The 27,251-nt window shown below is 46.1% G+C and overlaps 1 protein-coding gene across 5 annotated transcripts in view; it reads left to right on the plus strand.

Annotated features, from left to right (window-relative positions):
* The window catches only part of C10H8orf33 (chromosome 10 C8orf33 homolog), a 90,670-nt gene that overhangs the window by 45,388 nt on the left and 18,031 nt on the right, over positions 1–27,251 (plus strand). The window lies entirely within an intron of this gene.

A 27,251-nucleotide genomic window follows, 5' to 3' on the forward strand; every position in this document is an offset into this window, starting at 1 on the left:
GAAAAAGTAAATAAAGAAGTGTTATTTACTCCTTCTCATAACACAAGAACTAGGGGTCACCAAATTAAATAGGAAGCAGGTGTAAAACAAACAAAAGGAAGTATTTCTTCATACAGTGCACAGTCAACCTATGGAACTCTTTGCCAGAGGATGTTGTGAAGGCGAAGACTATAACAGGTATCAAGGGGTAGCCGTGTTAGTCTGTATCCACAAAAACAACAAGGAGTCTGGTGGCACCTTAAAGACTAACAGATTTATTTGGGCATAAGCTTTCATGGGTAAAAAACCCACTTCTTCAGATGCATGGAGTGAAAATTACAGATGCAGGCATTATTATACTGACACATGAAGAGAAGGGAGTTACCTCACAAGTGGAGAACCAGTGTTGAAAGGGCCAATTCAATCAGGGTGGATGTAGTCCATTCCCAATAATTGATGAGGAGGTGTCAATTCCAGGAGAGGCAAAGTTGCTTTTGTAGTGAGCCAGCCGCTCCCAGTCCCTATTCAAGCCCAAATTAATGGTGTTAAATTTGCACCTTCTCTTACTCCATCTTCCACCAGGGCTAGTCATCCCGTTATACAGACAAACTCTCAAAGAACTAAGAGCTGTTTTTGTAATTCATGGCAGTTACCCAGATCATTGGATAGGTGCCCCTTAAAAAAAATCAATTTTTCCTTGGGATCTCCAATTGTCTTTACATTGAACTTTACACTTGATTTTTAGATAATTTAATGATTTATTTTGCAAACCATCTCTCTCCTCCCCATACTTGTGGAAGCTGAGCAGTCTAGTAACATGAACCACTTGTTACAATTCAAACACATAAAACCACGTGAAGGGATTCAATACTCAAATATAAGGGGCAGGAGGCTTAGGTGGGTGTAGGTCGTAAATGTGGGACCAACAACAGTCATATTATGAAAATGCAACGCAAATAAGGGGAATCCCGCTCCACTGAAGTCTCTTGGAGCCGGGTCAGACTCTCAAGTTGTTTTTTAAAGGTGGAGAGAAATGAACTGAGACAGATGGCACAGAGGATGCCTCTCCCTCCCCCCAGGAAGAGTGAGATCCCCTGCTAATCCCTCCTTGTTGTTTTTGCTAATCTTAAGGTACCCTGAAGAGGGGTGTCAGGGTGCACATACCCATTAGGGCAAGGCAGAAATAGGAAGTCTTCAGTATAGCCAAGGGCTTTAAAAACCAAGCATGCCAACTTAGTCATTCAGGGGTGACAGGCTAGTGTAGTAACCCAGCTAATGACAACATGGGGGTTGTGTCCAAATCTGCTTGGCTGTAAACTGGGGTAAGGCTGCATGATAGGGCAAATTAAAATTTGGCCTAAGCATGTCTTAGCCTGTCTCCTTAGAGTATTTACAGCTAGAGCCTGTGCTGTCGATCGTTGACTGTAAAATTAAATTATCAGTGGTGTAAATCCATAGTAACTTCCTGGCTGTGTAACTGAGACCAGAATATGGACCTGTATATATATTTATTCTCTTATTCAGACTGGATTCACCTTTGGTCAGATTGTCAGGTAAAGTCACTTCTTTCAGTGGACGTGCCTACAGCCAGTGCTTCTGAACTAAGTAGCTTTTTTCCAGTATTAGGGCTAGGGCTGTCCTAAACGTGGGTCTCCTTTAGCAGGCCTCAGAAAGCTATACCCAGGAAACTGCTTTTGGTGACGGTGCTAATATAAGTCTAAGTCATATGTGTTTGGCATTTATTACAGCAAGTGGACAACTGAAAGGAAGTATTTATTATACATACTTGATAGTGTTGCCTCTTATGATACAAGAATGGGCCCCTCTCCTTCACTCACCCCAAATTTAAAGAGACTAGTAGGCTTTCTATTAACTGACTTCTGATGACTTCCAGTTGCTTTGAATTTTGCAGCGAGGGACTCTAGTGCTTCTATTTTAAGTTGAGGAATCCATCCTGACACACACACCCCACCCCTTTTGCTTGCTGTAAGGCAAGGCCTAGGAGTGGAAGATCCAGTAGGATGATAACATCTTTTGCAGGTTGAGAGCTCATCATAAGTAGAAATCATTTATTACAGGTCCAAAATTTCTCACTCCTGGGACCAGGCCTATAGCTCAGCTGTTGGTGACATTTAAAATACAGCTATATTTGTAATATAGCAGATTAGTCTTTATAAATTTGCAGGATTTAACTTCCATTTGGCTATGAAATCAACATGTAATCTATGAGGCCCTGTAAGAATCCAGTATGTCCCAGAAGTTTATAACATCATCCAACAATCAGCAATGCTGATGTGAGCATATCAGCTCTGCAAGCAAGGAGAAGATGGCAACATCAACCACTCTTTTTTAGTTAGGTCTTTCAGTAGTTTGTCCGTTGGGTAAGGCAGGAGGCAGGACTTCTTGCAGTTTTGCCCACTACAGTTCACTATTTAGGAGATGGAGGAGTAATAAAGAACCCAATCTTAGATTGTAAACTCTCTGGGGCAGGGGCCACCTTTCTGTTCTGTGTTTTTGTACAATGCCAAGCACACTGAGGTCCTGTGCCATGACTGGGGCTGCTAGGCAATACAAATAAATAAGGTCTAAAAAGACACCCCATTTTTGTCACTGTTTGTAGTCATGTTGAACCAACCCGATGATAGTAGATCTAGAATTTTCAGTGGAGGTATAGGGATTGGGAGTGGGTGTGGCTTATTATGTAAATTCATAAGGATATTTGAATTCTGAAGAAAAGAATTATGTTTTGTCCCAAACAAGTTAGTTGTGCTTTTTTAAACTAGATCTGAGCCTGAATCAGAACCACAGATCTGATCATTCCTAAAACTTAGGGAGTGGTTGAAATCAGACCACAGATCTGAAGTTTTGCAAATGGCCCCACCTTTGTTTGTATTGCGTAATTGTGTGACTGTTTTATGCGAACATATTTCAGCTTTGGGTCATTTGCTGCATGTCTTATCACTGCTGTGTGGTTAAAGAAGCATCTTAGCTGTATGGTGTTTCTTCTGCTCCTAGCTGGATGAGTATAGCTGCGGTAAAAGGAGGTGAGTGTGATACAACATGATTCTCTCAGGAAGAGAATGGGAGCAGTTGTGGGAGTTAGGAGCTAATCATAACTAGGGAAATTTTAGGATAGTTTCAACTTTTTCCTTTACTTGCCACTTAAGTCAGGCATTGACTGAGACATCACTGCTAACAAAAGCAGTTTATGGTAATATAAGTGTGTAATGTGTGCATCCATGGTCCCAGACATGAAGGTAATGATCAGATGCTTGCATGACTTATTTAATGCTCTTTGGTCCAGGGATTTTGAAAAGTACAGGGAACGAAGAGTGCAGTCATATGCCCTTGGCCAGCTCCTTTAATTGAGTTTGTACCAGAGCTCTGGCCAGAAGTTTTGGAAAAACAGTCCTACCACATGGAACATGTTGTTAAGCAATGTGTCATATAAATTCTCAGTGCATTAATTGAATTTATATTTTTTGCCATCCAAGCAGTATGAAAGGAAGGCAGAAAATTGGGTGGGTTTTTTTCCCCTCTGAGACTAAACTGCTATAGAGGCTGATCCAAAGCCTGCTGAATTTAAGTTTCTAATTTTTTTGCCACTCATTACCAGTAACTGCTAATGGGATTTTTGCTGTTTAGTTGTATACACACACACCTCTCTATCAATGCTGATTGGACACTACTGTAGGTGAGTGAATGGGAGAAAGTTGAAGACTGACTTTGCCTATCAAAAGAATCATAAAGAATGCTCTCCATGAAGTACATTTTAACACTACCACAGCAGATCTACTTCACTTTTGTCTTGGCTGTAACAATGCTTTAGAAATTCTCCTTCATCAGCTCATGTACTGGCCTATCAACATGGAGTGAATTTGTCTTTATTAATATTATGTGTATTTTGTTGGAGACCAAAATTCACTTAAAACAGGTTTGTACAAGACCTTCAAATTATCTCCATCTTTGTTTCTTCTAAAGGATTGTTCTTCTCTTGTTAAAAATCTGGGTGACATTTTCTTTTCATTGTTCTGTCATTGGAGCTCACAGGATGGGAAGCATTTCTTGGGCAAAATCTGTTACATTCAAATTGGCATTGTTATGAGCAGTCATCATAATGTGCAGGATACTCCTCAAGGAGAATCTCAAGACATTTTGCTGCCCATCCCACAGGAGCCATTGGTTTACCCATGGGAGGGGGCAATCTGACCCATAGCATGAAATATCAGCACTATTGGCCCGATCCACAGCTCTATGGGAGTCTTTCCAGTAAATTCAGCGGGCTTTGGATCAGGTTCTAGAGCAGTCCAGGTCTGGAGGAAATAGCACCCCCACCCCAATTTTCTGCCTTTTGTTTCATACTGCTTTAATGTTGGAGGAAGAATTTTAACAAAATGTCTAACTTGTGCCTAGTAAAGTTCTTGTGATTGTTACATTGGTATTAAGGCAGGATAGAAATTGGTCGTTATTGTCTCCTAGTGGATCCATATCCCAAAGTACTTATGCTACAAATACAACCAGAGGTGCCTTTTGGGCACTGTAATAGTTCTCAAGAGTTGATATCCTTGCCATCTGTGTCAGAGGGGAACTCTTTTCTTCAGCTCTTAGTTTTGAGAGAACCTTCCCCAATGATGTAAATAACAATAACAAAAGTATAGTAAAGCAGGTGGGTGTATATCACAAAGGTTAGAGTAGAGGCAATAGGGATCCTTTTACCTCTAGGTTGCTGCTTCAGAAGCTACTAGGTTGATAGTGACTGAAGATTCTTGCTGTCCAACTATTCAGTGCTTGTGTGATTGTTTGTGATCTCAGTCCAGGTCTTCGCAAACACACATCAACAAAGGTACTAGCGGAGATGAGTAAAATCTTTGCAGAACCCAAGAAGTAAGATAGCAAACAGACTGTTACTGTCCATGTCAGACCTTTTTGTGGATACCCAGAGGATTTCAGCCTCCAGGGCTTTCGAACTTCACACTTTTAAACAAGCACCAAATTTGCTTTATTTTTAAAAGGCATAATTTTTAATTTTGAACTTAATTATCGAATGCAGGTCACAGTTTTTCCAGTGGTGAGAAATGCTGCTTATTTTGTTTCTCTTCTGGTTACTGCACTCTGCTAACTTTATTTTGTTTGTTATAAAATTGGCCTATTGCACCCTCTTTAGATGCATGGACAGAAAGTCAAAACAATACATATATATTCTCACTGATTGACATGTCAGACAACATTAGACTTCATCTACAGAATAAAGCTCAACACACTCCCCACAATCTCCCCATTAGGCAAAATTGTGAGTGAACAGGTCAGATTTGCCTGAGAGGTGAATACATTCAAACTATGATGGTCCAATACATGGAAACAAATTCCAAAGATGAGATCTTAGAAGAGCTAGTCACCAGATCCATCAACTGATAGCCTGTTTGTAAATCTGGATAGCAGTTATCCCAGTTGTGCACAAGGAAAGAAACTGTGTGGCTCAAGCTTTCTTATCAGATTTTGCTCCCAAGCTATTTACTCTACCTGCTCTTGTCGAAAAGAGACATTGCCTTGTTTATGCTATTCTTTTGTCTCATAATTGGAATCAAACTGGAACTTGGATCCACTCCCAAGGAGCTGCAGCAGTCAGAAATAGACTGTTTGATAGGCTGAACTGTTGAGGGACTGGGCAGGTGTATTGGACATTTAGACCTTGGCATTTCTGCCAGATGGGAAGAGAGTCTCCAGTCTGAAAGAACATGTAAGGTGAATTCTAGGTCAAACCAAGATAGCAGGTTGTTTCAGCCAGCCAATGAAAATTAACCAAGTTTTGACAAACCAGGCTTCAAGTTCTCTTCTAACCTTGGGCACCGGAATGGAATCTAGCACAGCAGCCATCTAGCTAAAACGTAATAATGAAGTGTTTGTGTCAGTGCTCATAGTGACAGATTTACAGCTAATCGTATATCTTTCTTCAGGTTCTAGGCAGCTGAAGTGCCAGTGAAAACTGATGATGGAGTAGAGAGGGCCCTGAAATAGCACATTGTCACAGAGGGAGATGGGGAAAATAATCTGTTGGGGCAGAGCAATTACAGAACACGAGTAAGATTCATTAGGCAGCAGACATGTGAGAAGGCTCTTTTCAAGCAGGTGGTAAGCCTGTACCTTTCAGCTGGCATCACTCTCCTTCCAAGCATTTGCATCCATCTGGAGTTAGTGTTCTGGGATTAATGCTGTCCATGTTTCTGGCCCTTTGTCCCGTACTTCAGCCACTTGAATGCTCCTGTTAAAACTTTGCTCTTTGAAAGACTGCTGACTTCCCACCCCCAGGCTGCTCCTTCTGCTTGTTTCTACAATGCCTAAATCCACTCTAAATTCGTAACACATCAGCGAAGTCACTGGTGAAAACCCTGGGTGCATCTGCTGCTGATCTGAAAGCCAGGTCTTGCTTTACACTTGTTCCAAACAACGTGCCATCCCTGCATGCTGTAATAACACGCTGTCTGAGGGCCATTGGCTGAGCAGTAGCACACATTCTGTGAGCAGTGGAGAAGGAATCTTAGACTCCTGCTCTTGCAGGGAAGGCTGATGTCACATGCCACTGCTCAACATGGGCAATATTTAGTTACACTCAGCCCCCACAGGAATGTAAGGCTATACCAATATGATCTAATATGATATTCCACATGACTGCTACATAAATGCAGGAGCCCTTGGAAGCCTTGAACCCAAAAGGTCAAATTAATGTCATGCCATGTCTCTGCCAGTGACAGGGCTTCTGGAGTGCAACTAGGGAGAGATAATCAGCTATAATTTTACCACCCATGCTATATTTTTCCTTTCTTTGTTCAATATCTCCCACCGCTTGATAACTTGTTATAAAAACTTCCATCTCTGTATCCTAGAGGGCAGCACACTGGGTCCAGGGTGAGCCAACCGTCTGCATCAGACTTTCAGCTTATTGTCTGATCTATGTAGGTTCTTACCTAACTGCCACTGCCGTTACCGCAGTATAAGTGATGGGGAGAGATCAAGAGACCCATCTAGCAGGAGGAGATGGTCAGTGGGTACCTGGCAGGAGAGGCCGATGCCAACAGCAACACCTACTTTAGGAGCCCCTTCAAGACATTTAGAAGGGATGGGAAATTGAACTGTTTTCCCCACCCCAAAGGTCAGTTCCAGATTGGCAGTGCATGTTTTCTGGGCTAGCGATAAATACAGACTCCAGCGCCAAGGCATATTCAAGGAGACCCAGTTAGTCACAGCAGCCCTTCGAAACAAATGAAACTAATGGGGTTCATGTGAGATTCCTGTTACAGCCGGAGAGTGACATTAATGAGTTCCTGCTGTCCAGGAGTCCTCCCTCCCCAGGAGCTCTTACCAAAAGAGCAACAAGCTGTTAAAGGCTTCAGAAAGTAGGTGGCAGGACTGGTGGAAAATCCATGGATATTAGCATGGAGTTGGTCCATAAGAGCAAAAATATATCTAATTTCAACATATTATTATCAAGGGGCTCAGCATCATACAGAACGTCCAGTAAAGATAGTCCTTGCTCCAGATAAACACCTACCACTTTTTATCAGTAGATCTGAAAGCACTTAACAAAGGATGTCAGTATCATTATCCCCGTTATACAATGGGGACGTAAAAGAGGTGAAGTGACTCAATCAGGTTAACCCAGCAGGCCAGTGGTAGACCTGCAAATAGAATCCAGGACTCCTGAGTCCTAGTCCAGTTCTCAAAGGCCACACTACCAGTGTTATTACAGTCTAAGCAAGAGTGATACAGAAGAAGCAGAACACAGTGGGAAACCCAGAGAGGATTTTATGTTTAAAATTCAACTTATATGATTGTATTATGGACTCTTTTTATGGGCAATACAGATTTAGATTCCAATGCACAGTCAACCTGTGGAACTTGTTGGCAGAGAATGTGGTGAAGGCCAAAACTATATTTAAAAAAAAAAAAACTAGATAAATTCATGGAGGACAGGTCCATCAGTGGCTATTAGCCAGGATGGTCAGGGTTGCAACCCGATGCTCTGAGTGTCCATAGTCTCTGTTTGCCAGAAGCTGGGAATGGGCGACAGGATGAACCTGTTCTGTTCATTCCCTCTGAAGCACCTGGCATTGGCCACTGTACTGAGCTAGATGGACCATTGCACTGACCCAGTATGGCCAGTCTTATGTTCTTAATAATTATTGTAATTGTTTATATTACTTTAGTGTCTACTGTTGACTGGGGCTGTACTGTGCTAGACTGTGCAGGCATATAGAAAGGCACAATCCCTGTTCTGAAGTGCTTACACTGTAAGTTAAAATAAGATGCAACAAGTAAGGGAAAATAGGGAAAATTATGTTAACAGTACTAAGACCATGTCTACACTTACAGGTAGATCTGAGATCAATGCAGCAGGTGTTGATTTAGTGGGTCTGGTGAAGACCCACTAAACCTATGGCAGATTGCTCTCTGGTTGATTCCAGCTCCCTGAGAAGCATAAGGTAAGTTGGCGGGAGAGCATCTCCTGTCGACACAGTGGGGTGTAGACACTGTGGTAAGTCCACCTAAGCTATGTTGACTTCAGTTACTTACCGCAGTATTGTAGAAAGTCATATGATCCAGCCATGTGTATGTGTGTGAAATTGATTCAATTACATCATGTTGTTGTTAGCTTTTTCTTTTGGGGGAGAGAGGAAGTAGAGTTTTTTTTGTTTTGTTTTTTAATTTAAACTTCTTTTATCTTAATTTTTATTTTTTAAACCTCAGCCTAGTTCTTATATTTTTTTAATTATTTTTATCACTACTGTTTCTTTTTTTGTTAATTTTTAAATTTACATTCAACTTCACAGACTCTCGAATATCACACCTATTATTATCCCAAATACCAAACCCGCAAATCCTCCAGCACCAGTGTGTTGGGGGTCACAGCATCAATGAGTTTCCACTTCTTCTTCTTCTTTCATGTGACAATCAAAAAGAAGTGGGCTGGGATTATAATTGAATCCTAAGATTCAAAAGCCATTCTGATGCTTCTAGAGGAGCTTGGTGGATCCCACTTTTACCACCATGGTAAGCGTGAGAGGGGCAGTTATCTGTGATGTTACATGGCTTGTACCTCACCACAGTCACAATTTGGTGATTCTTTAACTTTTCCATTCATGAAGGAGATAGCCATACCTTCCATACATTGTCTGAATGAAGATCAGTGCAGTCCACCGCCTACAGGGAAGACAGAACCGTGGAATTATTCTATGTAAAGCCCCTGACACATGATTCTGTCAATCCAGGATGTGAGAGTGCCTTCCCCATATGGTACGTGTGTGCTTTACATGATTCATGTCATTCATTTTATCAAATTTCATCAAATTACCCTCTCCCCTTACAAATCAGCTCTCATTTCAGATGCAGAATTCCACTACACCCCAGCCCGTTAGTGTTCGCAAAGCTGGGGAACAGTTTTGCATGATCTAGCTGAATTCTGGAGCAGGTCAAAAAATGCCAGTAACTTTTTTACTTGAAATTTTGAGGGTTTTTTGTTTTCATCAAATGTCTCTTGAGAATTTTTCAACCAAAATGATACACCAAAAACCATTTTCAGATAAAATGTACAGTTTCCAAAATCTGAAAATCATTCAGTAAAAATGTTCAGGTTTGGGTTTCCATTTTTTTCCTATGAAAAACCAGAATAGTTTGTTGAAAATAATTTTTTCCACACAAAAATTGTTTTTGACCAAAAGCCTCATTTGTCAGAATTATGTCTTGCCAGAAAAATGTCTTCCAGCTTTATCAGATACACCTCTTTGGCATTGTGTGTTTGCGGTCAGCTGCACATACACGCATTTGACTGTGAATAGGTGCGTCATACCACGAGTGACCTGGATGGCCAGTTTCGAAGCTTAGATAGTCAGTACCAATACTAGACACAACATAAATGCTCCATAGATGGCCATTCATTCATTTGTGACATCGGTTGAATGCCGATGAACGATGCACCAGGGCTTCACAGAAAAAGCCCAGATCTGCCGAATTTTGCATCCAGGGAATGTTATTCAATTAGCTCGCTACAGAAGTTTGTACTCTACATGTTGAAGAAAAGGAACCCACAGCGTTTCCTCCTCTGCTCATTATTTTTGGTTTTGGCCATATCCCTCATCTTAGTCTGTCTTGTGCCGTTCAGGCACAGCCCTGCATTGGGGGTGGCATAGCCCTAAATGGAGCTCCTGGAAACAAGTTCAAGTGCTTCCCTTAGCTCTGGGGACTGAAGGGTAAGCACAGTCCTTGCTGCACCTGCTGAAAAGGGTGTGATGTGCTCCCTTTACCTGGTGTAAGACCAGCTGTCCTGGCCAAAGTGGCACAGGAGAGGGGACAGATCCATAGCTCCCACCCACTTTTGGAGACCAGTGCCACTGTAGGGTTTAGCCCTGTGCTCTAGGAGCACAAGGACTATGATTTTGCTGAGAACCCTCTAATGCTGCCTTGCATAGCTCCATGGGGCTGGTCACAGTCCTGTCCTTAGAGACCCCTCCTTGATGTTGGAGGAATGAGAGTGCTATGTTCTCTTGTGCTGCTGGAGTGTAATGCTCTCCAAAAGATCACTGTACTCAGTCACTAAATACAGCACCAAAAATAAATGCTGAATTAAAAAGTTTTGAAATGATAAAGGCATTTCCAACTAAAGGAAACCTTAGGGATGTTTTATAGGCTTGCTGGAGCTTTGTGTCAGATGCAGGACTCATAAGCACCAGGGAAGACAGCAGTTCAAGTCCTAGCCTCCATCAGTGGTTAACCTGATCAAGAGCTGGTACTGCAAGGCAGTCTCAGAGCTTATCAAAGAGAGAGAGAGAGATCTTTTTCTGTGTCCTGCTTCCAGAACAAGCTGTACAGGAGACAGCATACACAGAGCTGTATGTGAGAAGACTGCACTAGCCCATCCCCAGGAGCCACTGTGAGGGTCAATGATAAAGACAGTTCATCCTGGATTTGCTTTTGGCTTAGTGATCTTTGGCTCTTCAGATAAGCTTTTTCTTTGCTCTTTTGGATTTTCCATTTCTGCTAAGCTCGGCCGATTCTTTCTGTGTGAACGGCAGAAAGGAGACAAAGCTTCTAAAAGAATGACTGCCTGCAAGGGAGCTCACAGCAGCATGGATGTTCCTGCAGCCCCACCAGGCATTACAGTAGGCAGCGGTGGGTAACCGAGGAAATGGAGATCAATTGAAGGTTGGGCACTGGCAGAACGTAGAGTGCAGTCTGTCATCCATCCCATATGTACAGCATATAATGCATTCTCTTCATGGTTAGGGAGGATACCTAAGGCCGTATTGGATGGCCTACTCCAAGTGGGATGAGCTTCTGGCATAGTTCCTGCCAATACCTGCTAGGGCTGGAATAGAAAACTTGAGGAGGGGACCATTTTCTACCTCCTATGGGACAGTGAATACAGCTAATTATCAATGACTCCAGCTGGTTACTATGCCAAGAAACATGTCACTTGACTCTGATCATTCATTCTGCTGACTGGCTTTTCTTTAAAAAAAAAACAAGTTCTCCTTTCTCAGGGCAAGTCAACACTACCGCACTACATGAGTGCAGCTGCACCGCGTCTGGTGAAGGCATGCTATGCCGCTGGGATAATCTCCCATTGACGTAATTATTCCAGCTCCATGAGAGGTGGACGCTATGTTGGTGGGAGAGTCTCTCTCGCTGACATAGCGTTGGTGTGGACAGCGTTTAAATCAATGTAACTTACATCTTTCTGGGGGGTGGCTTTTTCACATCCCTGAGCAATGTAAGTTACATTGACTTCAGTGGTAGTATAGACCAGCCCTTAGTAATACCAGTGTAAAGCTAGAGCCACCCCAACAAACTGACTCTGGATTTACAGCAGTGTAGCCGAGGTCTAACTCTGGCAGAGAGTCAGTATTACATAGTAGTACACCATGGTGTATGTGTTGTGTCAAATTCTATAGTAGTCAGTGTTCTGTATGAAATATGCTGCACTATATTATATAGATTCTTCTCTACCATGAGAAGACTATACTTTTAAGGCAAACCGAAAAAGAAAAAGCAATGTGGCTGTGTACCTTCATAGAGATATGGTGGAAGCACAACTGAAACCAAATAATAATAAAGATGGAGAACTGGAGATGGATAATGACATCTCAAGAGGATCAAACCTCATCTGCAGTTTTCCTACCCCTTAAAATGGCTCAGCTGTGGTTTGGGTCTCCAAGGTGGACGGAGTCAAATTCTGCTACTCTACGCCATTTTAGACGCCCATGTGCTAGCTCACAGTATCTAAAATGGTTTATAATAGGATTTGGCCTCATCCATGTTTTTAAATCATTTTAGCTGCAGTTATATTTAAATTGCTTGTTAAAATGGTTCAGTAAAATCTATTTAAATAACACTGTACGCTTCTCTAGCACCTTCCTCCGCTGGTGTCCAAGTTCTTTACAAACATTAAGGAATCAATCCTCACATTCCCCTATGAAATAGAATTATCCCCATTTTACAAGTAAGGAATTTGACCCCAGAGAGATTATATGACTTGCCTAAGGTTACAGGTAGGGTGGGACTAGAACTCAGTATTCCTGACTCCCTGGCCTGTGTTTTAGCCACAAGGGTATGCCCCTCCCCATTTGAGGGCTAGTGTAGGCAGGGCATAAGAGTTGAAAGACACACATGCAGCCAGTGTTTGCCTTCTGTTTCACTCAGCAGAATTCTGAGATTCTACCTTTATCTCCCCCTGCACCCACAGACACTATAAATCCCTCATGATCCTGAGTTGTAGGATCCTTACAACTGAAGAGGGCTGAATGGGCTACTACTACTAAAAACCCCAGTGGGTTGCTGTTAATTATCAAAAAAAGAAAAAAGAAAAGGAGTACTTGTGGCACCTTAGAGACTAACCAGTTTATTTGAGCATGAGCTTTCGTGAGCTACAGCTCACTTCATCGGATGCATAGCATATTGTGGAAACTGCAGAAGACATTATATACACACAGAGACCATGAAACAAAACTTCCTCCCACCCCACTGTCCTGCTCGTAACAGCTTATCTAAAGTGATCATCAAGGGAGGGCCATTTCCAGCACAAATCCAGGTTTTCTCACCCTTCCCCCCGCCCCCCCCACAGACACACATACAAACTCACTCTCCTGCTGGTAATAGCCCATCCCTCTTTGAAACCTCTCTTTATAATGCGCATGATAATCAAGGTGGGTCATTTCCAGCACTAATCCAGGTTGGCTGACAAAGGCTGACAAAGGAGGTGCTGTTGTCATCATGAATAGGTCGGAATATGAACAAGAGGCTGCTCGGCAGCTCTCCAACACCACTTTCTACAAGCCATTACCCTCTGATCCCACTGAGAGTTACCAAAAGCATCTACAGCATTTGCTCAAGAAACTTCCTGAAAAAGCACAAGATCAAATCCGCACAGACACACCCCTGGAACCCCGACCTGGGATATTCTATCTACTACCCAAGATCCATAAACCTGGAAATCCTGGGCGCCCCATCATCTCAGGCATTGGCACCCTGACAGCAGGATTGTCCGGCTATGTAGACTCACTCCTCAGGCCCTACGCTACCAGCACTCCCAGCTACCTTCGAGACACCACTGACTTCCTGAGGAAACTACAATCCATCGGTGATCTTCCTGATAACACCATCCTGGCCACTATGGATGTAGAAGCCCTCTACACCAACATTCCACACAAAGATGGACTACAAGCCATCAAGAACACTATCCCCGATAATGTCACGGCTAACCTGGTGGCTGAACTTTGTGACTTTGTCCTTACCCATAACTATTTTACATTTGGGGACAATGTATACCTTCAGATCAGCGGCACTGCTATGGGTACCCGCATGGCCCCACAGTATGCCAACATTTTTATGGCTGATTTAGAACAACGCTTCCTCAGCTCTCGTCCCCTAACGCCCCTACTTTACTTGCGCTATATTGATGACATCTTCATCATCTGGACCCATGGAAAAGAAGCCCTTGAGGAATTCCACCATGATTTCAACAATTTCCATCCCACCATCAACCTCAGCCTGGTCCAGTCCACACAAGAGATCCACTTCCTGGACACTACAGTGCTAATAAACGATGGTCACATCAACACCACCCTATACCGGAAACCTACTGACCGCTATTCCTACCTACATGTCTCCAGCTTTCACCCTGACCACACCACACGATCCATCGTCTACAGCCAAGCTCTGCGATACAACCGCATTTGCTCCAACCCCTCAGACAGAGACAAACACCTACAAGATCTCTATCAAGCATTCTTACAACTACAATACCCACCTGCGGAAGTGAAGAAACAGATTGATAGAGCCAGAAGAGTTCCCAGAAGTCACCTACTACAGGACAGGCCTAACAAAGAAAATAACAGAACGCCACTAGCCGTCACCTTCAGCCCCCAACTAAAACCCCTCCAACGCATTATTAAGGATCTACAACCTATCCTGAAGGATGACCCAACACTCTCACAAATCTTGGGAGAAAGGCCAGTCCTTGCCTACAGACAGCCCCCCAACCTGAAGCGAATACTCACCAACAACCACATACCACACAACAGAACCACTAACCCAGGAACCTATCCTTGCAACAAAGCCCGTTGCCAACTGTGCCCACATATCTATTCAGGGAACATCATCACAGGGCCTAACAACATCAGCCACACTATCAGAGGCTCGTTCACCTGCACATCCACCAATGTGATATATGCCATCATGTGCCAGCAATGCCCCTCTGCCATGTACATTGGTCAAACTGGACAGTCTCTACGTAAAAGAATAAATGGACACAAATCAGATGTTAAGAATTATAACATTCATAAACCAGTCGGAGAACACTTCAATCTCTCTGGTCACGCAATCACAGACATGAGGGTCGCTATCTTAAAGCAAAAAAACTTCAAATCCAGACTCCAGCGAGAAACTGCTGAATTGGAATTCATTTGCAAATTGGATACTATTAATTTGGGCTTGAATAGAGACTGGGAGTGGCTAAGTCATTATGCAAGGTAGCCTATCTCCCCTTGTTTTTTTCCTACAAACCCCCCCCCCCCAAGACGTTCTGGTTAAACTTGGATTATTGCTGTGCACATTGTAAGATGAGCTATTGCCAGCAGGAGAGTGAGTTTGTGTGTGTGGTTTTTGGAGGGGTGGGGGGGGGGGGGTGGCGGTGGTGAGAAAACCTGGATTAGTGCTGGAAATGACCCACCTTGATTATCATGCGCATTATAAAGAGAGGTTTCAAAGAGGGATGGGCTATTACCAGCAGGAGAGTGAGTTTGTATGTGTGTCTGTGGGGGGGGGGGCGGGGGGAAGGGTGAGAAAACCTGGATTTGTGCTGGAAATGGCCCTCCCTTGATGATCACTTTAGATAAGCTGTTACGAGCAGGACAGTGGGGTGGGAGGAAGTTTTGTTTCATGGTCTCTGTGTGTATATAATGTCTTCTGCAGTTTCCACAATATGCTATGCATCCGATGAAGTGAGCTGTAGCTCACGAAAGCTCATGCTCAAATAAACTGGTTAGTCTCTAAGGTGCCACAAGTACTCCTTTTCTTTTTTCTTTTTACGAATACAGACTAACACGGCTGTTACTCTGAAACCTGTTAATTATCAAGAGTCCCCATCTCTGTCCTCCTGACCCTGCAAGCCTGCTGAACAAGAAGGCAGGTTGACTCAGACCAAGATCTCATGTTTAGAAGCATGGAATGCTGCCATCACCTGCCAAGCTAGTGAGTGCGCCTCAGTTCTGAGTGGAAGGGGTCAGATCTGTTCCACAGCCCTTCAGTGGAAGGTAATTTCAATTGCCGAAGTAACCCTCCTGAAACATGTGAAACACCTACCCACTGATTTATTAATACAGCCTATTTCCTGAGAGTTACATATCCCAATAGCTACAAGGTAAGGAAAGGATGTGGGACTGCTGGGCACACTGCACAGGTACCGAGGCCTGGTTAATAACACCAACCCATATCAGTCACCTCATGGGAAGGCATCCTTCTGGAATCCACTCTCCCAAAATATGATTTGGACATGAGTCCCCGCGCACAAGGCTGGGACTGAACTGAGTGCAGGGACATGCTTAGGACTGACTGGATGGGGGCCAGGGAATAGTCAGAAGTGCTGGGAACTTGGGCTGTTTGCCTTAAGGACATAGTAAACAGGAGTTACAGAAAGTGAATACAAATATTCCATCCTACAGGGACTGAGAGCAGGGAACTCTGAGTCCCTTCCACCTAGTAGCACTTAAATCAAAGATCTTGCAGTGCTTCCCAAACAGAGTACAGGATAGCCCTGATGTTCTGACCAGCACTGAAATAAGTGCTAATGTCCAGGCAGTGGGTAAGCTATGGTTGGACATATGGGCTCAGACTTGCAAGGCAACCTAGAAGATTTGGACACCCAGTCAGCACTAAAAGTAACAGGAATTGAGCATCCACATGCAATGACTGGCTTTGAAAATCTGAGCCATAATGGCTGGCTGTTTGCAGGTATGTGCACTAGCAGGGCTTGCTTCTGATTTGTTGCACCAGTGTAAATGCAGAGTCAGCACACTGAGGTCAGTTACACTGGTGTAAATCCAGAGTTATGCCACTATCGTCAGAACTGAGGCACTTGTGTTGAAGTCATGGCTCTGAGACTCAGTAAGAACTAGGGCAAATGTCAAAGAAAATCTCCCCTTTAGGAGCTGGAAACAATACTCTCAGCTAATCAAGGTGTGCACAGTGGAGCTCTCCTCTAGGGCTGTCCAGCAAAATTCTTCCCCCGGGTATTTTTTCTATTCTTCCTGCTGATGTGAGTCGTCTTCCTGCCACATATTGTTTGTTTTTGCAGGTCTGAAATGACTGTTTAGTCTAAGGCTGATAAAATCCAGAGGGGCTTCTGTTAAGTGTTTCCTGTTAGCCCATTGGCCTTCCTATAGCTCCATCCACTCAGCTGAGCTAAAGATGGCAGGTAAAGTACTTCCTGCTTGTAACTCACCCATGTGCTGTAGAGACAATGGACACAGTTACCACATAAATCAGATACATACCTCTGTGGAGGTAGGGCTAGAACCCTGCTTCTTCCATTCCAAACTGTTATCACTCAAGCTGAAAGCTGCAGTAGATCCTGTCTCCTTTCTGTTGGCCAACCACTGAAGGGCAGCATCCTGGGATCTCTTCTCTCGTGGTCTGTGGGCAGCTGTAGCCTGCTCTCAGCCACTTCAACAGGACACAGAGAGATGCCTGTGGATCAGTGAGCCCACAAGGATGGCCATTTGGAGCCTCCCCTAAAAGCCCCGTGAGTTGGGTTTACGTGGGGGTGTGGTGGGGGTGTCACCATTTAATCTGGAGTATTGAGGGTGGGGTGTTCACGAGGAAGTCATATGTTGATAAATTAAAATCAACGTTATTAACTATTTCACATCTGGTCATTTTAGCAGAAACATCTACTCTGGTGCTATGGGGGAGGAGTCTGTGGTTGTGGGTGAAGCTTGAATAAAGTAACTGTATTCCCCTGCATCTCCAGTCTGCCCCTTGGCAGGTTCACACAGATGGAAGCAATGCGACGCCAGTGGAGTTACACCAGGGATCAGTCTGGTCAAGAACGTGGACTTGCTCTCTCCCTCTGCTTGTATAAGACTCATGAACCATATTGCACTCAGCAGCTAGTAGTGGAACTAGGGTATTACACTTTGTCTGCAGATGGGAGTGGGTTTATAATGTTATTTAGGCTCAAGAACCTTTCAGAGGCTTCTTGGATAGACTTGGTGAATAGTGGGGACTTTATTGGTGACCACAGCCAAGTCTGAGATAGGGCGCTCTTGGCAATGGTCATAGAAGTTCTTTCTACCGGTGGTCAGGGCACAATTCAGGACAGCTTTCTCAGAAGCCCAGCTGCCCATTCTTCCTTGCAGAATTGACCTAAATTGCCCCCTGAAGGCATTTCAGAACATGGGGAGAATGTGTGTAAGTGGCGCTGACAGTGACACATTATATTGCCCTGAAGAGAGATGGGGCCATGAAGGATTCCCCTCAGATTCCTGCACCTGCCCAGACATGTCACTGCTTTGCCCCCACCTGCCCAGACTTGCAGGGGGGCTCTCATAGAGGGATGGCGGGTGATGCCATATACCACCCTATTTTGGGGCACGAGGAGTTTGCATTTCTCTTCCCTTCGGGGTGGTTTGTAAGAAGGCCTGTTTGGTACTCAGACCATCACAGGTCTGAGGGGTAACTGGCTGCAGGCTGTCTGAACTCGCAGCCCAACCCCAGCAGGCACTGGTGGAAGCTGATAGGAGGGTGACCCAGAGCAGCTGTGTAAAGATTAAAGGGAGCCACTTCAGACATCTGCTTGTTCACTTCAAAGGCTGTAAATGGATTAAACCAATCTCCAGTTAGAACCCCCACACTGAGCAGGAGAACGCTCTGAGCCATGCACTCACTCAGAGCCTCCGACGCCCCTTTGCCTGGGGAAAACCAGGCCAAGCACAAGCAGCAGCAAGAGCCATCGTGTTTGTTAGTGACCAGAAAAAGAAGAACTTAGAATCATAGAATATCAGGGTTGGAAGGGATTTCAGGAGGTCATCTAGTCCAACCCCCTGCTCAAAGCAGGACCGATCCCCGACTAAATCATCCCAGCCAGGGCTTTGTCAAGCCTGACCTTAAAAACTTAAAAACCACCACCTCCCTAGATAATGCATTCCAGTGTTTCACCACCCTCGTAGTGAAAAAGTTTTTCCTAATATCCAACCTAAATCTCCCCCACTGCAACTTGAGACCATTGCTCCTTGTACTTCCTTGGCTCAATGACCATGATTGTTTCACCTGCCTCAAAATGGAACCGTCAGGCCCTTTGGGAGATAGGCTGGAGCTGGAAGCACAGCTGGTTTCAGAGCAGTCTGTGTAGGGCCTTGAATTTCTAACTACTGACTCTGCTGGCCCAGGCACTAACCAAATCTGTCTTGCTGCCAGAACTCAGGACCACGGAAACCTTTCAGTTAAAGCCAGGCCCTGAAGGCTACTCTTGAGGGGGTAGGCCTGCTGTGGCAGGGGGCTAGATGAACCAACGGATTCCTTCCAGCTTTCATGTCTGTGGTCTCTGTGAGCCAGCACCATGCCAACGTGGGGCGCATTATGCCTTCAAAAGGCACAGCACATGGCAGGAGTGCTGGGGGTGCCTACAGCAGTTGCTTTAGCTATTTTACAGCGCTCTCCCCAGCACTCATGCTAGTGCCCCAGCACATCCCCCCTTGGCCAGTTAGTGCTGGCCAGACTGGTCCCCCCTCCTCCCACCCCCAGCACTTCCAGAGCACTAGCAACCAAATTACACTTGCCATCTGCAAATGTGCTCTGGGAGGGGGAGGGGAGAAGGGGTCCCCTTTGCCCATTCCCCCCCTCAAGGGCACCTGCCTAGGAGCATGCATAAAATGGAGACCTGGGTGTATAGCTGTGATCCCCAGAGGCGTTGCTCAGAGGGCAATCCAGCTGTTGCCATACATGCCTGTTCACTCTGATCTACTCGCAGTCTACCCCACTCTGATCTACTCCCCCACTCTGCTCACGGGGGAGTTCCCTCATTCTGAGTAATTCTCACTTAGTAAGAGCCGCTCTGTCCAGCCCTACCCTGCTGCTGAATGGGGCTTGCCAGCTGACATGGCATATAATGGGAAGACTTGTAGCTGACGCACCCATCTGCTCAGCAGCAAGTTGGGCACCATTTCCACAGCCCTTGGTACTGAGTCAGCGTGGGGAGTCGTTTGCAAGGGCATCTGTAACTAGCTCTGGGGAGGCAGTGCCTGGAGAACAGACCACACGTTGCAGGAGGAAAAGAAGCAGAGCTGTGCACTGGGCACTTGGCTTGTTCCAGTGAAGGCAAAGCTGAAATCAGCACTAAACGCCAGTGCTGGGAGCTAAGAGTTGCCAGCCGGGGGGGGGGGGGGGGTCCTGGAGAACAGGAGGAATGAGGTAACAAAGCTGCAATTGATGTTGGAAAGACCAGTCCAGTCCCCAGAGCTGTGGTTCTTTTCCAGCTCCTTCATTCACTGCCCCACCTCCCTGCCCCATGGTAAAATATCTCATTCCATGGGATACCAGGAGCCACTGCCTCCCGGCTGCCTGCATGTAGGTAACTGTCACTGTTAATGACTTGTTGGGCACAAAGAAGTGCTGCACAAGACAGAAGGGCCAGATCCTCCTTCAAGGAGCTACGTAATGGATCGTCAGAAATGCTAAGTACCCATAACTCCAGCTAAAGCCATGGGGAGCTGTGGATGCTCAGCACCTCAGAGTGTCAAGGACCAGTGGAAACTGTAATTCTGTCATGCTGTAGAGGAAGTTTTGAAAAGTTATTGGGGGGGGAGGATAAGACCCCCCCCAAGACCAGTGGTGGATTAGCCACCGGGCTAATGAGGCTTATGTCCAGGGGCCCCGGCAAAAATCTGCCAATGTGCGGTGGAAGCCTGAAGCCCTGGCAGAAGTGCCAGATGGGCAGACAGGGCACGGGAAGCCCCTGTGCCCTGACCCTGCTCCCTGGCAGAAGCACTGGGTGGCGGGGGAAGCCCCAGCACTCGAACCCGCCTGTGGCCCTGGGACTGGAGTAGCTCTCACTCCACATTGCAGCCCAGGGCCATGGTGGGGAGACAGACCTTCTCTGGTCTTGGGGGTGCAGAAAGGAGCAAACGGGTTGGAGGGCCACATTGGGGGCAGAATGGGACAGGATCTTGGGTGGAACAGGTGCAGGGCCACGGGGGGGAAGGGCAGAACAGGGATGGGACCACAGGTGAAAGGGGTGGGGAGGGGCCCACAAAACCTTAATCCAACTCTGCCCAAGACATCATTTACTTTCTTTCAATCTGTGGGAAAAGGGGGAAATTGAAATTTTGAAAATTCAAGATTTTTAAAAATATTCTGTGAAAACTGATGGAAAAAGCAATTCAATTTTGAACCTCATGAAATGGAAACAATTTGGCAGTTTTTCATGAAATTATAAATGTTGTTGCCCAGTATCCAAATGGCTGGTTTCCCTCTCCTGTCAGAACGCTGATGAAGGAGGCATGCCCTAGTTTTTCCTCTTTCCAGACTCTTTCTGCTTCCTGCTGCCGTTTGCACCATGCACGAGACTGACTCACTTTCACTGGCTTCTCTGACAGCTCCAGTTCCCAATGTGTGCAGTGGCAGCTTGCAGAAGTAGTGACATCACAGCCTTCCTGAAAAAGCCCTGGAGTAAAATGAAGAAGAGAAGGCTCTCCCTGAGCATGGCAGAGAGGGGGATGCTGCACATTTGACATTGCATTTACTTTTTTTTTAAAGGCAAAAACCCAATCTCCTCCAGGAGGCCAGGTCAGATATATTTGCTGTTTCTTGAGACTAAACTTCCCAATATGTTTGTACAGCTGCATACTTAATCCATTCTGAAATTCAGTCGCTGCAGGCTGACTGATTGCTTCAGTGGAAGCCCTGTTTCCTGTTTCTCAAAGAGGGCAGCTTCTCCCAGGCTCCCTGTGGCTGGTTCAGTGCTCAGTACTGGCAGGAGAGAGCAACGTTTACAATAAGAAAAGCTACTGTCTCCAGAAACCCTCATTTATTTGGCCTGGTCAGTTTCCTTTTGATGTCTGGAGTGAAACTCCCCCTGTACAATCTGTGTTGTTCCACAATAGGTCCCTTTGGTCTCTGCAATCCTGTGACTGTAAGGCCTGATGGTGCTGGTTCCTGTCTGAACATTGATCTCTTATGGCAATCAAGAGGTCTCTAGCTAGCAAGCTGCAGTATCTGTTTTCTTTTTTGTGCAGGCTGCTCTGGACCGTGTTGCTTAGCATTGGCTACTTTGGCACTCCGAGAGCTGGGCCTCTGAGTGTAAGCTATTGGGGATCAGATTTTTTTTCTCTGTTACACCACCATAAATCCAGAACAACTCCATTGCAGAAAATGGTCTAGTTTTATACTGATGTAACCAAGATCAGAATCTGGCTCTGGTGCATTGCAGCCGTCATGCATTCAGTTGTGCCACTGCTTGCCACCCTTTGCTGATGGATTTGCCACAGCCCTGGGCTCCCCATACAGCTCTGCCGGTACCCCTTACTCCCAACCTGCAGCCCCCTGCTAGCCCTGCCCTTGACTCCCAGCAGCAGTTGAATGAAGTGCTGCCAGTGTTCTGCTGGAATCTTGGCACTTCAGTAGGAACAGGCCTGGTACGTAGTAGGTGTGTGTTGCCTCAGGAACTTGGGCCACTTCAGTGATGTATATCTCAGGTGATGCTGAAAGCCAAGTTACTCGAACCATCAGGCATAGGCACCAACTCCGTGGGTGCTCCAGGGCTGCTTAGCACCCATCAGCAGCCAACTCCCCCTCCTCCCCCTCCCTCCCAGTGCCTCCTTCCAGCTGTGATCAGCTGTTCTGTGGCCTGCAGAAGGTGCTGGGGGGAGGGGGAAGAGTGGGGACGGGGCACACTCGGGGGGAGGGGGCAAAACTGGGTGGGAAGAGTCGGGGCAGGGGTGGAGCGGGGGCAAGAAGAGGCAGGGTGGGGCTGGGTGCTAGGAGGAAAGGGTAGAGTGCGGGCTGGGGCTGAGCGGGCCTTGAGTACCCTCCGGGCAAGGAGGTGCCTATGGTCCAAGGAGTACAATAATCTCCTTCAGATGCATGGCTAGAGTGCTCTTATTGCTTTAATGAAATGGGATTTTACAGACACATAAGGAACCAGTTAGCCATGGGCGTGTCACACAGGATCTAGTCCTGGGCAGAGAGCCAAAGCCACTTCCTATTGCCTAAATGGAGTGGCTGTAAATGGGAACAGAAATCAGTAGGCAGCAAGGCTTTATTTAGCCTCCTCTTCCAACAGACTCACCCTCCGTAGGGTACTTGGAAGCCAGGGGTTTGCATAGTACAGTAAATTAAACTCTGTGTTGTGTAGGAATCTGACTGAGCTAGGAGTCAGAGGGCAGACGCCCTGTGGGAGGAACTTACCGCTAACTGCCCCAGGCCTGATGCCCACTGCTCCTGCCCAGTAGAAACAGTTCAACAGCAGTTTCAGTCCCTGACTGCAGTGCAAAGGCCAGGCCCAGGGAGACACTGGCATCCCCACCCCTTCATTCTAGAGCTGCTGTCAGTCCTTTATATCCTTGACCATTTCTCTGCCCTACAACAATCCATCAGGTGTTGCCTTCCCTAAGATACTGATAGTGCTGTATGTCCACTGGCCAGCAGGAGGTGCTCTTGAAACAGCAGGTCCCGCCTCTCACTCTGCCCAAATTGTATCTGTGTCAGCTGGTTTTCAGGGTGCAAGTCCCTAAGTTGTTCCTGAATCCAGCACTGCTGTGTGGCAGAGAGCTGCAGAGCCTGGATCCACTGTGTGTATCTATTTCACTGAGGAAGTACAGAGTTCCCTGGGTGCTGCTGGGCCTTAGCTCTAGCTGGGATGTTAGATTCCTATTAGAGCTGTCACTCCAAGTCAGAGATCCTGCTATTGCTCTGTAAGGAGTCATTAGCCTGGAATCCTGATGTGGGGAAATGGTCCACATGGGAGCATTTCCTAACTTCCCTAGTGGACACAGCACCCCCTGCATAAGCCACGCCCAGTGCTCCACTCGGGTCAGGGGAGTTATAACAGGGATGAATTTAGCTCACGGTATAGTTTATCCTCAAATCGGTCAGCCTTAGACTTACCCCCAGAGCCAGGCAGTAAAAAAATAACAGGTCCCTATTCGCAGCCCTCTCATCCAGAGGGTGGGAGGAGGAAAACCAAAGTAGGTAAGTAGAGAAAAGTTCCTCAGGACTCCATCTGGAATGGGCGCAGCTGGGGAGAGATGAAAGACAATTGGGCATCAGCAATTCATTCTCCCGGGACAACAGACTCCAGTGCCCCTCAGTGCAATCATGGGCGGTCAGCAGCGCTAGCCTGGATGGGCTGCTCTAAAGCACTCTGGGTACTGTGAGGTCTGTGTTGCCATAGCAATGTCTCCATGAGACATGTGACAGAAAGATCCTGTAAAGGGGATGGTATCCCATAGTGATGGGCAGCGGGGAGCCTTGTTCCAGAGGCAGAAGCCTGAACCTGGCGTTGTCATTGTATTACAGTCCTGGTCTTGGCTCCTGGGACTCAGTCATCAGCAGGGTCATGTTGTGCTGCTAGGTGTTCTACATACAACTGGGACTCAAGTGGCACACGAGGCTTCCAGTGCAGGGTAACCTGCTCCCCTTATGAGTAGTCACCAAGTGCTAAGACAGACTCCCCAAGTCCCGTCCCAAGCAGACACTGGGCTCAGTGTAAAGTCTGGGGTGGCTTCTCGAAGGGATGGCATTCCCTTCAGTGGCTGTTCCAAAATCCTGGTCTGGCAATGTCCCTTTGACATCACACATCAATCCCTTAGGCTGGGGTTCACTGAGTTCATGGGAGTTACGTGCCTTTGTGAAGCCCACCCTTAGTGAGCAAATGTCCACATCACAAGGCACTCCTGCTGGAAGCCTGCCAATGTGCAAAGGAGAGGCGCATAGAGTGGGACTTGAATCATTGGTAGGAGAAGTGGGTGAGAATTGTATCAGGTTAGGAACGAGGTCCATGTTAGAAATGCTTGCAATTGGAGGCCTGGATAGATACCTCATCCTAGAGATGGCACAACATCCCGCAGCATAGAGAAAATAGGAATTGGAAGGTTACTATTAACTTCAGGGAGGGAGCCCAAGGAATAAGCTGGAATTGCAGTAGAGCGGGGCTAGACACACATGGGCTCAGACTGCGCTGGGCATGTCTGCCCTGTAATTCTCATCTCAGGAGCAGTACATGCGCTAGCTCCAATTGAGCTAAAAATAGTAGTGGCCACATGGGTGGCGGCTCAAGCTAATCACCCGAGTACATACCTAAGACCTCGGACAGGATTGTACTCAGGGGGCTAGCCCAACCTGTCACCCATGCTGCTACAGCCACCCTGCTAATGTTTAGTGTGCTTGCTCAATCAGAGATAACACATGCACATCTCCCGGAGCTGGGAAGGACATTTCCCAGCTCAAATGTAGACGGACCCACACAGTTCTGGAGGTACAGCACAGTTATGTGAACATAAGTGATTCACTAGATGCAAGACTCTGAAAAACTGATCACAGATTCAAGGGTATCAGGAGAAATTGTACCAAATCAAGCTGTATGCCTGCATTTATGTATATCTCTATGTACATACCGAAAACTCAGTGCATTCTGTGTGTGATTGGGGTAATACCAAAAAAGCTGAGCTACTGTTGCCTCTTGTTCGTTTCATTTAATAACCAAGCTGAAGTGCTCTCTGCCATTTCTTTGCTTTTCCCTGTTGTCTTCTCTGGACTAAATTCTGTGCTCAATTTCACTTGGATAAAGTCAGACCAACTCCATTAAAGTCAATGGAGTTACTCCAAATATACACCGGTGTAAATAGGAGCAGATCCTATGAGCCTAACCTTCAGCTGGTATAAACCAGCAGAGCTCCCATGCTGATTTACGTCAGCTGAGGATCTGACTCAATGTTTTTAAAAGCCTCACTAGAGAGGTGCAGTGTTAACTTCAGGGGAACTTGCAAGGAGATATTGGAGCACAGTGAGTTCCCAGCAAAGAGCTTCTTTTAAAATGTGTTGGAATCACAGGTAGTGTTGCCAACTCTCAGGATTTTGTTGCAAGTCTCGCCATAATTAGTGTTTTTCCTAAAGTCTCAGCCCCTGGAGTCACATGACTGTGTGAGACTCTGCTTTTAAGTTAAGAACAAATATGTTTTTAGCCTTACAGTTTCTGGATAAAATCTTGAAAACATGGCCCGAAAGGCTCACAAATTGGAAGGCAAACAAAAGAATCACTTTATTGCTTTTATTGCTTTTAGTATCTCGTGACTTTTAAGCCAATCTCATGGTTTCGGGGAGGCCTGCTCCATTATTTTTGACTGCTGGTTGAGGGTGATACGGCCCGCATCAGTTAGGCCTCCAAAATCTGGCCCCAAGTGATTTGTCAGTCAATAGTATAACACCATGTTAGTATTCATTATTTGTACTGTAGAAGTGCCTAGGCGCTCACCCATGGCATGGGCTGCCAGGGCCTCGTTGTGGTAGGTGCTGTACAAATGCAGAACAAAAGAACAGCTCCTTCCCCAAAGGGATGTTGACCAGAAACCTTGACAGCTGAGCTCTAATCATGGCGTAGAGCAGATCTATATCCTCTGCTGCAATATCAAGGGTTAAATAAATATTTATTTGTTATACAACGTTTTGTGAGCCCTGCTGCTTTTCATAAAGGTGTGCTAGAGTCATGTAGGGTAGCAGAGGGCATACAGAATGCTCACACAAACTTCTCCTGCAGGCAGTTGGTATTTCCTAGTGTTACAAGCACAGCGTCTTGATGGAGCTCCACGGGCATTTTAATAATGGAGTCAAGCTTTGTAAACATCGTTCCATCTCTGTCACACTGTCGGAGGTGGAGCTAAGAGGAAAAAACTCCTCTCTTCTTGTGATGAGCCAGTAGCCCACACTGGCAATGACAGGGTTAGTAGGAACTGGGGACCCCAATTAGCCCATTCTGTGGCACCTGGAGAAGAGATGGGTAATTATGGATTAGAGCCAGCTGGGTGGTCCAGCAGAGCGGTAGCAGGGACTGGAGTTTTCTGTCTCTGGGAAAGGAACCATTGAGGGAGCTTGTACCCTGTCCCTGTTGGAAGAGATGGTAGCTGGGGAGAAGGGGGTTCCTAAATCAGGCCTGGGAGAAAAGGGAAACGCTAGGGAAGAAGGCCTGAGGGTCAGTGGCACAGGAGGAGCTGGGTTTCCTCCGAGGCAGTGTCTGCAAGAGCGAGGATGAGCTGCAGAGCCTGGGGGAGAGGAGAAGCATCTGGGGAGAGTTGGAAGAGTTCTTGTTCCTTGGAGTTAGGACTCTGCTATCCCCGAAGGAGCGAGACTTTCAGCATGACCTGGCTGGAGGGCTAAGTCACTGCAGTCTGGAGGAGGAGGATGGTGAGACAGCGATGCTGGCTCTTGCCAGAAGGAGGCACTCCAGGATGGTGAGTCTGTGACAACCCTCCATAAACTCCCTAGGAATGAAGCCTGGTCCCAGAGTATGCAGCCCAGAATCTATCCCAGATGCATTCAGAAGCGATCTAGAAGCACAAGCCCAAGTTCTAGTATCAGTTCCCTGTACACACAAGGGTGCCCTTCCCTGTTGTTGTGCTGTCTGCCATACAGGGTGCAGCAATGCACAGGTGGTTACTTTCCCTAGTGTCACAAACTTCTGTGGTAGGGCATATACCTGGTTAAACTCCAGGGCTAAGGATATTTTCATTGGGGATTTA

The sequence above is a fragment of the Natator depressus genome, chromosome 10 (genome assembly GCF_965152275.1).
Source record: "Natator depressus isolate rNatDep1 chromosome 10, rNatDep2.hap1, whole genome shotgun sequence".
NCBI classification, from domain to species: Eukaryota; Metazoa; Chordata; order Testudines; family Cheloniidae; genus Natator; species Natator depressus.